Here is a 13,845-nt window from a genome sequence, read left to right on the forward strand (position 1 = left end):
ATCTTGGGTCGTCTTTTGTGAAGCGTCCAGTCAAATTGTTCTAATTGAGCAGTTTCCCTGTTCCTGAGTCTGAAGAGTCTGCGTTTGGATCCCGGCCCTGTGTCAGACGCAGGCTTTGCAAGCATTTCTCCCAGTCTCGGTCTTGTCCCTTTATTCTCTTAACGGTGTCTCTTGCAGAGCCGTTTCTAAGTTCAGTGAGGCCCAGCTCACCTCGCTCCCTCCCTCTCTTCCCCGCACCAGCCAGGCTTGCTGTTGTGTCTGACGCCTCCCCAGAGTCCAGGGTCAAGCGGACCTTCCTGCATGTCCTGCTGGAACTTCCTCAGCTCTGCACTTCACCTGTAGCCTGATTCATGGTGAGTTGATTTTGTAAGGTGTAAGGTCAGTGTCTACACTACAAGGTCTTTGCCTGGAGATATCTTCGTGAATATTTTTGCAGCCATTAAATGTTCGTTATGAGGACCATGAGGAGGCTGGAGATGTCAGGACCACGGCTCACCAGGGGCTCCGGTGGAGAAGCCGGCTCTGGGCGGGTGACGGGTTGGGGAAACAGGGAGGAAGGCGAAGGCGGGACAGGCGCAGGATGATCTGCAGCAGCCTGGAGGCTGACTGGGGAGCCCACCCCAGGACCTTGGGATGCCATGGCAGGTACGAGGGACCCTCCCCTGGGCAAGGACAGGTGCCCTCCTGCTAAGAGGGTGACGTGTGCAGAGGTCCAAGCAAATGCCCGCTACGGCAGGGCTGGGATCCACAGCCCGGAGAGGACACTCCCACAACCTGATCTGTGGGCATCGGAAGAATGAGAGGTGTCTTTCGGGAACATAGAGTCTAGAAGGGGTTGTGGGAGGGGATCCAGAGGGCACGAGCGTGGTCTCAGCAGAGGCCTTTTGGTGCCCGCAGGAGGGGCGAGGTCGTGCCTCCAGCCACACGCCCTGCCCACGGGTCCACCCCGGGCAGTGGAGGGAGCCCTGACCCCCACTCCTGCGGAGGCCTCAGCCACCCCCACCCGGCCAGGAGCCCCTGGTAGGTGGTGTGGGCAGGTGGACAGCACCCTCTGCTCATGACTCACGGGGTCCCACAGTGCAGCCGGTTACACGTGAGCACCCAAAGTCACAGCGCTCTCACGTAGCAGAAGCCACTGTCCTGGAGCCTCCTGGAGCCCCTGTGTCTGTCCCCTCCGTCAGCTGCTCAGAACAAATCTGCTCCTCAGGACGGGGGCCGAAGCTTGCGTTTTGAAAGCTGAGGCCTCCGCCCTGTGCCCCCACTGCCCTGCGCGACCTGCAGAGAGCAAGCCACTGCCACCAGCGCCTCCTGTTTGCAGAGCTTTTAATCTGCGCCGAGACCCAGGGCTTCCGTTTGGACACAGAGGACAGAGCTTGGCAGTGGCTGGCCCAGGGGCACACGGGCAGAGGACAGGCTGCATGCACACTCGGTCCTGCCTGGCTCTGAAGACGGCCTTCTCCCTGGCACTGCAAGGCCATGCCCCTTCTGTCCCCAACCGCCAGCCTCCTCCTGCAGAAGGGCATCTGTGACGGGCCCTCCCACCCAACCAGGGAGTGCCCCTATCTGTCCCCTCTGCATCCATTAGGCCAGTGTTCAGGTCAGCAACAAATGCCTGACCAGCAGTGTCCTACACAGGGTCAGGTTAGACCCCAGGTAAGTGGCCCAGGGCGGTTGCAGTGACTAGAAACTGCCATCGGGGGTCCTGGCTCTGTCTGTCTCTGCCATCCGCCACCCGTGGCAAGGGGGCCGACTGCCTGTGTTTGCAAGGCGCTGACCCTTCCAGGTGCCATGTCCTTCGGGAAGAGGGGGTTGGCCAAAGGCCTCCTCTGCTGGTTGCCCAGGCTTCTGACCCCACAGGGAAGATCTGCAGTCACACCTCCACTGTTAGCCAGGCAGGGCCACGCACCCTCCCAAGCAGGGCTACGAGCAGCAAAATGCACGTGGCTGCCCCTGGAGGGCGGGTAAGGGGCACAGGGCCTCCCGTCCCTGAGAGCCGCCCAAAGACTCCCAGCAGGCAGGGCAGGGGTGCGTGTGCTGACCACTCAAAGGGGTGTTGACTCCAGCCTCCAAGATCGACTCACCCTGCAGTGTGAATGCCTCGAAACTCGCATTAGGAGGGACCAACGACATCGGGGTCTCAGCTGCCACCTGCCAGGAGGCCAAGGTCTGCAGCGGGGCAGGGCAGGAGAGGGCACTCCAGGCGGGAGGGACCTGTGAACGGGCAGAGCGAGGAAGGGCGGGCTCGTATGTGTGCAGGTGTCTGGAGGGGAGGACAGTGGGTGGGCGGGTGGACAGGCCGGTCGATGAAGGGACGGATGGGCAGGTGGGTGGGCTGATGGACGGAGGCGCCAGGCAAGCTATTTCAGGGCAACCCTTTTGGAATATGGCTCTTATTTTCCGGGTTCCACGGAGCTGGCTTTGGTTGACAGCCTGCCAGCAGAGTGCCAGGCCCTGCTCTTAGACCATTCTGAGGCGTCTGGGCTGGAAGCAAGATGTCCCCAGCAGGGGCCCGCGCTGGCAAAGGGCTGCCCCCATTGTCACGCAGAGCTGGGGTGGACGGCAGGGCTCCAGAGTGGCCTTCTCAGCCGCTCCTGCCTTCCTCGGGCTCCACCCACAGGACCCTTGACCCCTAACAGGGTTTTAATCAGCTGCTCCGCGAGTCTCCCAGGCAGGCGTCAGGTGAGGCGGCTCAGAGGAGCCTGAAGGAGGAGGCAGCCCACACCCGAGGGCTGGCCTCACCTGTGTTCAGGTGAAGGCAGCTGGGTGGGGGTGGGGAGGCCCACGGGCTCAGCAGAGCCCCCTGGGTCCCAAGCGCCCCCACACAAGGGTGTCGACACCCAGCCTGGCACCCTTTGCCCTCAGCAAAGAAGCAGGGACGCACTTGGAGGTCCTTGCTGGTGACAGCTGCAGGCAGGTGCAGAAGTCAGAATGGAAGGCTGGACGGAGGACGAGGAAGGAGCCGGGCTCGGCCGAGCATGGAGCTCCTGGGCTGAGCTCAGGGAGTGGGGCCCCGTCCTTGAAGGTGGGCGGGCAGTGCTGGTCACAAAGCCGGGCACTGGAGCGGGCCTCAGCTGCAGAGTGGAGCTGGGCAGGGCTGCCCAGGAGGAGGGCCAGGAGGGGACCCGGCAGGTGGGCACTTGCAGGGAGGCGTCAGGAGTGCTCCTGGGAGACTAAGGCCGCGGCCTGCCTGCTGGAGCAGCACAGGCCCCCGCCGTTTGTGTCCTGGAGACTCTCCTTCCTCATCTCCCTCAGCATGGCTCGGCTGGGAACAGGGAAGGAGCAAAGCTCTGTTGGAAGGCAATTGGTAACCAAGCACTGAGCGTCCTGCGGGGAGGCTCTGGGGAAAGGGGCTTCCCTTGAAGGGGAAGTCCTCGGGCAAGATGGAGGTGCTGTCCCTTGCCCCCTGCCTGGCAGCTCGGGGACAAAGTCTTCAGTGTGCTGCATGCCCAGTGAGCAGGCCGCCTCCTAGGGCTAAGGGGCCTACCTGCACCATGGCGCCAGGTGGACGGCCAGCCAGCTCCCTGCCTCCTGTCCCTGAGCAGGCTCCCTGGCCCCTGCAGGCCACAGAGGCCACTCTGCAGAGAGCTGGAGGGATTCCCCACTTTATGGGAGTGCCATGCCCAGTGGGTGTAAACCGAGAGCCACCAGGACAGTATCCTGATGGAAAATCAGGAAGCAGTGGCGTCGAGACTGTGCACTCTGCCCCAGCTCAGGAGGACGCAGGTCATTCTCCATCCCAAGTATGAGCACATGTTGGTTGCCAAGTTGGCGAGTTCCCTGGTGGCATCTCCTTGCACCGTACGTGATGCTTGACCACGTCCAGCCTCTCCTGCCCCCACCCTCCCCCGAGGGTCTCTCTCCTACTTCCAGGTATTTTTTTCCCACGTGTGAGAGAAAACACCTGATACTTGTCTTTCTGTGTCCGGCTTATTTGGCTTCAGATGATGTCCTCCGGTTCCATCCACTTTCCTGGAAAGGACAGGAGTTCATTCTGGTTTGTGGCTGAAGAATATCCTCTTGTGCATGTGACCCCATTTTCTTTCTCTGTGTCTGTGGATGGGCACCGAGGCTGACGGTGTGTCAGGCTCCTGTGGAGACTGCCCCAGTGACAGGGCGTGCGTGTGTCTCACCCAGTGACTGGCTGGGTGTCTACCAGGAGCCGCACGCTGGGTCCTGTGGAAGGGCCACTTCTGGTTTCTTGAGGGACCTCCCTGCTGCTTTCCATGCCGACTGTGAGGTCCACACTGCCACCAAGAGCACATAGTGCTTTCTCCGGGTCCTCGTCAGCGTGTGCTGCCTCTGGTTTGTTTTGCTGGTATTGATAACGGACCTTCTAACGGGGTCAGATGGACTCTCCGTGTGGTTTTGACATGCTTTTCCCTGATGGCTCAAGCTATTAAGCATTTTTCCACATATTTGTTGGCCATTTGTAGTTATTGCTTTAGTGTCCGTTCAGATCATTTTCCCATTTTGGATCAGGTTCCTTGTTTTCCATGTGGTTGAAGTTTTTGAGTTTCTCATATACTCGTGATGGGACCCTCTGTCAGATGAACAGCTGGTGGCGCGTTCCCCTATCCTGTGGGCTGTCTGCACTCTGCGGGTTTGTCCTGGGCTGGGTGGACGCTTTCATGTGACTGTCATCTCCTTTGTTGATCCTAGCTTTTGCCTCCTGAGCCATGGAAGTCCTGCTCAAGAAGCGGACCCCTGTGCCGACACCGTGAACTGCTTCCCGTTGCTTCCTTCTAGCAGTGTTGGAATTGCAGGTCCTACAGCAAAGTCTTCCACTGCTTGAGGTGAGTCTGTCTACGTCTGAGACAGGGTTGAGCTTCAGTCTTCATGTGTCACCCAGTTTTCCCAGCTCTGTTTGTTAAAGAGGCACCCTTGCCAAGGGCCACTGGACTGTAGCGGATCAGGTTTATTTCTGGGCCCTCCCTTCTATTCTGTTGATCCACTTGTTTGTTTTTAACAGCAACACCCTGTTGGTTTTGTTAGTTGTGTCGTTAGTACTTTCGAAATCAGGTATGGAGATGCCTCCAGCATTGCTCTCTTTGCTCAAAATTGCTAGGGCTCTTCTGGGTCTTTTATTCTCCCATATAAATTTTAGATTTTTTTCTAGTTCTGTGAAGAATTCCATTGTATTTTGAGGGGAATTGCATTTAATCTCTTGATCACTTTCAGAAGCATGGCCATTTTGACAAATATAGTTCTCCCAATCCATGAACATGGTAAGTCTTTCCATCTTCTAGTGTCTTCTTCAATCTCTCTCTTCAGGGATTTGTGATTTTCTCTGTAGAAGTGTTTCACCACTTTGGTTACATTTGTTTCTAGGTTTTTCTTGTTGTTTTCATGGTTTGCCTTTTTTTTTTTTTTTTTTCTTTTGAGGCTATTGTGAATGTGTTTTCCTGATTTCTTTCCCAGTGGGTTCATTTTTGGGGTATAGGAAATCTACTAATTTTCATGTGTTGATTTTATATTCTGTGGCTTTGCTGAATTTGTTTATCAGCACGAAGAGTCTTTTAGTGGAGTCTTTGGAGTTTTCTAACTATCAAATTATATTTTCTGCTACCAGGGATAATTTGTTGTCCTCCTTTCCTTTTTGTATCCATTTTATTTCTTTCTTTTGCCTGATTACTGTGGCTAAAGTTTCCAGTGCTCTGTGGAGTAAGAGTAGTGAACATAGACATCTTTGCCTTTTTTCTAATTTTAGAGGCTATTTCCAGTTTTTCTCCATTCAGTATGATGCTAGTTTTGTGTTTCTTATATGCAGACTTTATTATTTTGAGATACAATTCTTCTCAACTGAATTTATTCACAGCCTTTATGTGAAGGAATATTGAATTTTATCAAAGGCTTTTTCTCTGAATCTACTCAGATGATCATGTGATGTTTATCCTTGTTTTTCTCTATGTGCTGTATTATGTTTATTGATTTGCCTAAGTTGAACCAAACTTACATCCCTGGAATGAAGCCAACTTTATCATGGCTTATGATCTTTTTAATTTGGAAGTGTTTGATTTAGGATCTTATTTTATTTAGGATTTAGCCTCTATGTCCCTCAAGGATATATTCCTTTTATATGTGTGTGTGTGTGTGTGTGTGTGTGTGTGTGTGTGTATAGAAAGAGAATCATTATCAGGTTCTGGTAGCTTGGTGGAATGATTTTGAAAGATTTTCTTCCCTTACTATTTTATTGAATAGTTTGAAGAGCATTGGTATTAGTTCCTCTTTATAAATCTAAAATTTAAAATTCAGTGGATAATCTGTCTAGTTCTGGGCTTTTCTTTATTGGGATGCATTGTATCACTGCTTCAATCTCATTGCTTGTTATTGATCTATATGGATATTTTATATTTTCTTGTTTCAGGTTTGGTAGGTCATATGCATCCAAAAATGTGTCCATTTCTTCTAGATTTTCCAATTTATTAGCATCTAACTTTCAAATATTCTGTAGTGACTTCTTTGGATTTTGGTGATATCTGTTGTAAGACCTCCTTTTACATACAAATTTAAATTTTACATTTTAAATTTTATTTATTTCGGTCTTCTTTTTCTTTAATTTAGCTAAAGATTTGTCAAATTTGCTTATCTTTTAAAAAGGTTAAGTCTTTTGTCATTGACCATATTTTTAGTCTGTAATTTATTTCTCCCATGATCTTTATTATTTCTTTACTTCTACCAATTTTGAGTTTAGTTTATTCTTGTTTTTCTAACTTCTTGACATGCATTATTGGGTAATTTATTTGATATTTCTCTGGTCTTTATTTTTCTTAATATAACCACTCATAAGTATAAGTATAAACTTTCCTCTGGGCACTGTTTTCTTTATATTCCAGAGATCCTGGCATGTTGCATTTCCACTTACATTTGATTCTAGGAATTTTTAAATTTCCCCTGATTTCTTTAATGATCCACAGTTCATTCAAAAGGGTATTGCTCAGTCATCCATGTGTTTGTATAATTTCTGTAGTTTATCTTGCCGCTAATTTCTAGTTTCACTCTATTATGACAAGATGAAAAAATTATTTTGTATTTTAAAATTTGTTAAAATTAGAATAATGTGTAAATTAGAATAATGTATAATACATTTTGAAAAAGATTCATGTGATCCACAGGTTAACTATGTGATAAAAATAATATGTATTCTGCAACTATTGGATGGAATATTCTGTAGATGTCTGTGAAGCCCACTTACTGTATATGTAATTTAAATCTGATATTTCTTTGTTAACTTTTTTTCGCCTTCATGATTTGTCTATTTGTGAGGGTAGGGTATTAAAATAACCTACAACTACTGTATTAGAGCTCATCTCTCCCTTTAAGTCTAGCAGTGTTTATAAAATTGGCTGCTTAACATTCTGTGCATGTATTTTGATAATCGTTATATCTTCTTGATAATTTGTTCTTTTATTAATATGTAGTGAACTTCTTGTCTCTTCTAACTGATTTTGGCTTAAAATCTTTTGGGATTTATGTGTATAGCTACTCCTGCTTGCTCTTAGATTTCATTTGCTTGGAAATCATTTCCCATCTTTCCCTTTGGTCTATGTATATCTTTACCAGTGAGGTGAGTTTCTGACAGGGAGCATACTGTTGGGTATGTTTATAAGTTCATCAGTCAGTCTACATTTTTAACTGGAGAATTAGGACAACTTACATCCAGAGTTTTATTGAAAGCTAAATACCTATTCCTGTCTTTTGTTGTTGTTGTTTCTCTTCTGGTCGTTTTGGACATCCTTGCTTTTTGCTTCTTATCCCATAAGTTTGATGGGTTATTCTGTTGATAAGGTTTAGATTCTTTTCTACCTTTCATTTGCATGCCTACTTTTCTAAAAAGATTCATCCTGTCCCATGCTCTCATGATTGTGTTTATTCCCTTAAATATCCTCTATAATGTTGATTTATGGTCATGAATTCCCTTAATTTATGTTTACCATGGGAGGCGTTTATTTCTCCTTCAGTTCTGAAGAATGTCTTGTTTGAGTATAGTAATCTTCAGTGTCAGTTATTTTCTTTCAGGACTTAACATGCATCATTTTGTGTCCTTCTGGCTTTAAAGTTTCTACTGAGAAATCTGCTGTTATCCAGATGGCTTTGCCTTTAAATGTTGCTTGGTACTTCTCTCTTGTGGCATTTAATATTTTGTCTTCATTCTGTATTTTTGACAGTTTAACTATGTGTCACGCAGAGGTTCTTTTCTGGTCATATCTGTTAGAGGAGATGCCTTGGATGTGCAAGTCTTTCCCAAGATTTGGGAAATTTTCTGCTATTATTTCACTAGGTATAGGTATAGATTTTCTATACCTTCAGCCTGTAGTTCTTCTCCTTTATATACTCCAATTTTGCCTGTTTGATCTTTTGATAGTGCCCCAAGATCCAGAATATTCTGTGCACTTTTCTTTATTTTTCTTTATTACTGTCTGAATGTGATAATTCCTCAACCTGTCTTCAAGTCTTATCATTCTTTCTTCCACTTGGCTGCTTTCAACTGAGTTTTTAATCATATTTATTGAGCTTTTCATTTTCAAGATGTGCTTCATCTTTTCAAAATTTCTATCTCTTTATTGAATCACTCATTCATATTCTGCATTGTCTTCCTTAATTCATTCAGCTGTTTATTTGGATCTTTTTGGAATTCATTGGGCTTTTAAAAAATAATTCTTTTGTATTCTTTCTCAGGCATTCCATCCACTTTAACAATTTAAGATTCGGTTACTGAAGAGTTATGGGCTTTCAGATGTGTCATGTGCTTTGTTCTTCATAGTGTTTCTGTGTTGGTATTTATGCCTCTGGTACATTGCATATCTTGGGTACTACTATGTGAAGGTGTTCTTAGCAGTCTTCTCTTGATGATGCATCCTGGGACTTTGGATTGCTGTGTAATGTGGAATTTAATTCCAATTGGACTTTGTGCTGTAGCTTCCCTGTGGCATCCTTGGTCATGATTAGAGATTCTGACCTTGTGTGTGCGGGGGGCTGAGTTTCAATCCCAGGGCCCCGTGTAGACAATCACTACCACTGACCTATAGCCACAGCCCTGTGATTAGACATTTTTGACACAATGTGTACAGTGTCAGTGCCTGAGGGACATATTTCTCTGTTGGTCTTGCAAGAGTGGGGTCCCTTGGGAGGTTCGGGAGGGTTATGGATGGCAGGATATTATGGAGTGCACCCTCTGCAGCTACCTCTTGAGTCTTGTCAGCAATGTGTGGTCTGATAGGACATGGGTGAACTATGCTGAGTTCCCTCATAGACACTGTGCCCACAACCATTGGGGTCATTTCTCTCTGCTGTTGCTGTGGGGTGAACTGCCAGGACTTTGGTCCCACTAGCCCTGCTTAATTGGTCAACTGCTAGGAGTCTTTTTCTCCCCTGTTGTTGTTGTTCTTCTTCTTCTTCTTCCTCCTCCTCCTCCTCCTCTTCTTCCTTCTCCTCTTCTTTTCTACCAGGGATTAAACCCAGAGGTGCTTAACCACTTAGCCACCTCCCCAGCTGTTTTTATTTTTTATTTTGAGACAGGGTCTCACTGAGTTGCTGAGGCTGGCCTTGAACTTGTGATCCTCCTGCCTCAGCCTCCTGAGCCCCTGAGATTGCAGGTGTGGCCACTGCACCTGTCTCCCTTATTCTTTAAAGTACAGTATCTAGCAAGATTGGCGCCGGGCTGTGTTGTGTCTGGAGTAAGCTGAGCTGGGCTGGGCGGGTGGCGCAGCAGCAGAGCACCCACCCCTTAATCCCCAGCACCACATAGAAAGAAGAAAATGGCAACAATACAGGGCAAGAAATAAAGTAAAACCCAAATTAAGCAATGAAAACCACAGTACCAGCAAAATCAGAAAAGAAGGAGCAAAAATAACAGAAAAAATGAGAAAGTTAAAAAGTAAAATCATTTTTTAAAAGAAAGAAAATTTCAGAATTAAAAGGAGAAAGGGGAAGGGAGAAAGACAAAAAGTGGAAAAATGGGGACAAAAAAAAAGGAAAATGGAAGTAAAGGAGTATTGAAAGGAGAAGAAAAGAAAACACACACACAAACCCAGCAAGAGCAGAACGCTGTGAGAAGCTAGGCCCGCTCCGCGCCCTGGCTGTGGGTCGCTGGGCACCTCGCTGGAGCCTCTTTGCTGGAGCCTCTCCTGCCCTGCGCTGGTGCCGGGTGGAGAGGGCCGGGCTGGAGCATCCGGTGCCCTCTTCTGTCCTTCCAGAACGTGTCGGGCATGCAGCAACAGTGGTCCCGGCTGCAGTGGGCCACCGTCCACTGCCATGATGCTCGTGGTTCTGGGCCTGAGCGCTGGCTGCGCTCCAGGGTCGACTGGGGAGCTGCCCCGGCCGGCCACCAGTGTGGTTCCCTCCTCTGTCACACTCTGTGGCTTGGTGTCAGGCTCTGCCCCAGGACCACGCTGACCCTCAGGCAGCCGCTGGCCCGGCCAGTGCGGTGATGTTGCTTTGGGGACCCAGAGACAGGAAGACGTGGGGCCCGACTCCGAGCAGCCCGTCGAGACGAGGCCTGCTCAGGAGGGCTCCTGCCAGCTGCCCACAGGACTCCTCCAGAGCCCCTTTCCCGTGCACACGTCAGGGCGGGTGCTGCTCAGACGCCCCCGTGCCAGCGGCCTCTGGCTCTCCCTCCACGCCTGTGCCACACTTCGGGGAGACGGCGCCGGGTGCCACCCGGCCCTGCCGCACCGCCCACGTCTCCCTGTCCTCTGTTGAACTCGAGTGTCCCCCTCTGCCCGCAGCTGCTGCCCTGCTGCTTCCTGTCTGCCCCCTGGATGCCTCTGACCCTGCTCCGCTCCTCCCCAGGCCGCAGAGGGTGACCCTGGCACCACCTCAGTGTCTACACCTGACAGGTGGAGGGCTCGGGAGCCACTCAGGCTGTCTCCATCACGGAGCCAGCGCCACAGCTCAGAGGGGGCAGTGACATGGACCTGAACCCAAAGGACCGTCCTTGAAAATCCAGGCGTAAGACCAGCCCACAGTTAAATGGCAGCTTAACTTCAGAGGCGAGATGATGAGGGAGATGGAGCAGATCAGGTCTGTGGCCAGTGGGAGTGCTGGTTGCCCACAGGGCAGGAGAGGAGGGCAGAGGGTGGACAGTGACGTAACGGAGGGACAGCGCTAGCCATGCCACAGACCAACAGACTGAGAGCGTCCGTCTGCAGGGATGGCGTCCAGTGGGAGGACACGGGTTAGCTGAGACCCCCACTTCAGCCCACTGTGTCAGGTTGAATTGCAGCCCACTGGTTGGCCTGCTGGTGACCTCAGGTGTGTTGCTTGACCTCTCTGACCTCAGTTTTTCTCACCTGTGAAACTAAAGTAGGGAAACTCTCTGCACATGAGACGCCGTGACCCTGGGTGGGTCGCAGGGCTGGGCACACGACCCGCTGCGGCACGTGGCCCCTGTCACCTGGGGACGTGCTTCCGCGTCTGGTTTCTTGGTGGTCCCTTCAGTCACAGCTGTGATCGCCCACCTCAGCGGTGACTGACTTCCCGTGGGGTCTGGGACGGAGGGACGGTCCTCGTCCCACAGTGTCTCGCAGCCTGGGAAGCTCCCTGGCCCTCGCAGCGTGGCCTGGCTGAGCCCTCAGGCCGGCAGAAGCCACACGCCCGCCACCAACAGCGTCCTTGGGTCTGCAGAGGAGGCAGGTGCTGCGCTTCCCGGTGGTCCTGGACCGTGCGGCCCACACAGGCGAGGAACCGTGCTGCAGGTTTGAGATACGAGAAGGGCATCAGAAGTCGCCCTGGCGCGGAGGCGAGGAGACAGCGGGCAGGGAGAGCAGGGCCCAGGCAGCCGTGGCTCTGCCACGGGAGGGGAGATGCAGGAGCCCAGGTTCTGGCTTGTGCTTCGGGTCCTGGGTCTGCTGTGGAGAAAGGGGCGCATGGCGTAGACCCTGCTAGACCCTCGCCCTGCACCCTGAGGACCTGCTGAGCTGCCTGGAGGCAGGGTGGCTGCCAGGGCCCTACTGTCAGCGTGAGGCCCCCATCCATGCCTGGCCCGGCAGCTTCCCCACACTTCTGCCCCACACCTCACATGCCCCAGCCTCCATCTCAGCCTCCAGCTACTCCCAGGGAGTACAAGGCGAAGGGCTGACACCTTGGCAGACCACCTGCTGTCCAGGTGGAGGAGGGGAGGGACTCCTGTGTTTCCGCTGGTATTTGCTCTCCTTTTTGAGGCCCAGCCTGTTCCTGCCCACCTGCTCCCCACCTCCAGCAAGGTCAGGCCCAGCAACGACAGCCTTCCCTTGGTGTCCTCGTCCACTCGGGCTGCTATGACCAAACGCCATGCACCAGAAGGCTTATAAACAACAGAAGGTTATGTCTCACAGTCTGGAGGCTGCAGGGTCCAGAACCAGCAGATTCAGTGTCTGGTCTGTGGTGCCTTCTAACGTCCTCGCGGGGTGGAAGGTGGGGCTCTAGGGTCCCTGCTATTAGGGCACCAGTCACTCCCAAAGGCCCCTCCTAACACCGCCCGCTTGGGGGCCAGGCTTTCGGCCTGTGAATTGGAGAAGGCAGACTAACTGCATAGCTGTGGCCTTGTCCGGTCCTCTCTACTGCGCCACCTCGGGTCCCCAGAGCGCAGCACAGTCCTGGGACACTTGCAGGTGCCCCTCCCAAGTGCACCTTCACTCTGCTCCATCTTCAAGGCACCGATTTCCCCTGGGGACCCCTCCTCCCTGCACAGGCACTGACCATCTTGGAGGGAGCCGTCCCCGGCTGGGTCCCAGGGTGGCTCTGGTTGGGCTAGGCCAGTGGCCCTGGTCCCATCACGCTGGAAAGAGGTGCAGTCCCTCCATGAGCCTGGCCACGGGGTTGGTGGGGACACCTCTATGGGAAGAGCGTTGGTCACCTGGGCCACTGTCCTGTAGGGGGTGCTGACCTGCAAGGGAGCAGAGCTGAGCTGGAGAGTGGACCACAGCAAGCTGGAGGCCTGTCCCTGCCTGCGCTGTGCCCGGGCGTCTTTCTCCTGCTCTGTCCCTTGCCATGGCGAGTGTCCCTTGAAGCTGGGAAAGACCTAGAAGAACAACATATGAGCACAGCGAGAAGCACGTGCTGCTCAGAAATGCCAGTTTAAATGAGAGCGACACACCCGATCCAAAGGGATCAAAGGCCCCGCGAAGGAATCAGCCAGCACTCTGCTGCTGAGTAAGAAGAAAACGTTGAATATTGTTTGTTCTAAATTGACTAGAATATTTAATGTAGTTCTGATCAAAATTCCATAAAGATCATCCTAAAATGCAATGGGATCATCCCCAAGTTTGTCCATGAGAAAAATCGTACAATCATGTTTTGCCGCGTGTCAGTGAACGGCAGCGAGGGATCGTGTCCTGTCAGACACCAAACTCACTCAAGCCGCCAAATCAGAGGGCCAGGTGCAGGCGCAGGGGGACGAGGCCCCTCCTCAGCCAGCTCCACCAGGGCTGCCCCACAGGGAGCGGGAGAGTGGCCTTCAGGGAAAGCCCACCCATGCGGCCAGCACCAAGGCCCCGGGGACACAACCACAGAGCTTAAGGCCCCAGGTCATTAGAGATGCCGGTTCCTAGGTGGGCACCCACCAGGTCTGGGATGGGAGAGTCACCAAAGAGTGACAGCAGAGGACATGTGGGTCTTCCTCCAAAACAGGAGCACACTCAGGAGAGGCTACTGGTGGCAGCAGGCTGTCTGTCCTGGCCCTGGCGTGGGTTGGTGCTTTCTTTGTAATTTCTAATATTTTTTATTTTATTTTATTTTATTTATTGGTAACAGGATTGAACCCAGGGGCGCTTAACCACAGAGCCACGTCCCCAGTCCTTTTTAGAGTTTTGTTTTGAAACAGGGCCTTGCTAAGTGGCTGCTGCTGGCTTTGAACTTGTGAGCCTCCTG

General features: G+C 51.5%; 1 long non-coding RNA gene across 1 annotated transcript; it reads left to right on the forward strand.

The window, feature by feature from the left end:
* The first annotated feature begins 213 nt into the window (after nucleotides 1-213).
* LOC124982166 (uncharacterized) lies at nucleotides 214-13,042 on the forward strand. Its single transcript, XR_007108204.1, has 3 exons — nucleotides 214-353; nucleotides 4,660-4,793; nucleotides 12,852-13,042. It is a non-coding gene; the product is annotated as an uncharacterized LOC124982166 (long non-coding RNA).
* Nucleotides 13,043-13,845: the final 803 nt, after the last annotated feature.

Source organism: Sciurus carolinensis, chromosome 4 (assembly GCF_902686445.1).
Source record: "Sciurus carolinensis chromosome 4, mSciCar1.2, whole genome shotgun sequence".
Classification (NCBI taxonomy): Eukaryota; Metazoa; Chordata; class Mammalia; order Rodentia; family Sciuridae; genus Sciurus; species Sciurus carolinensis.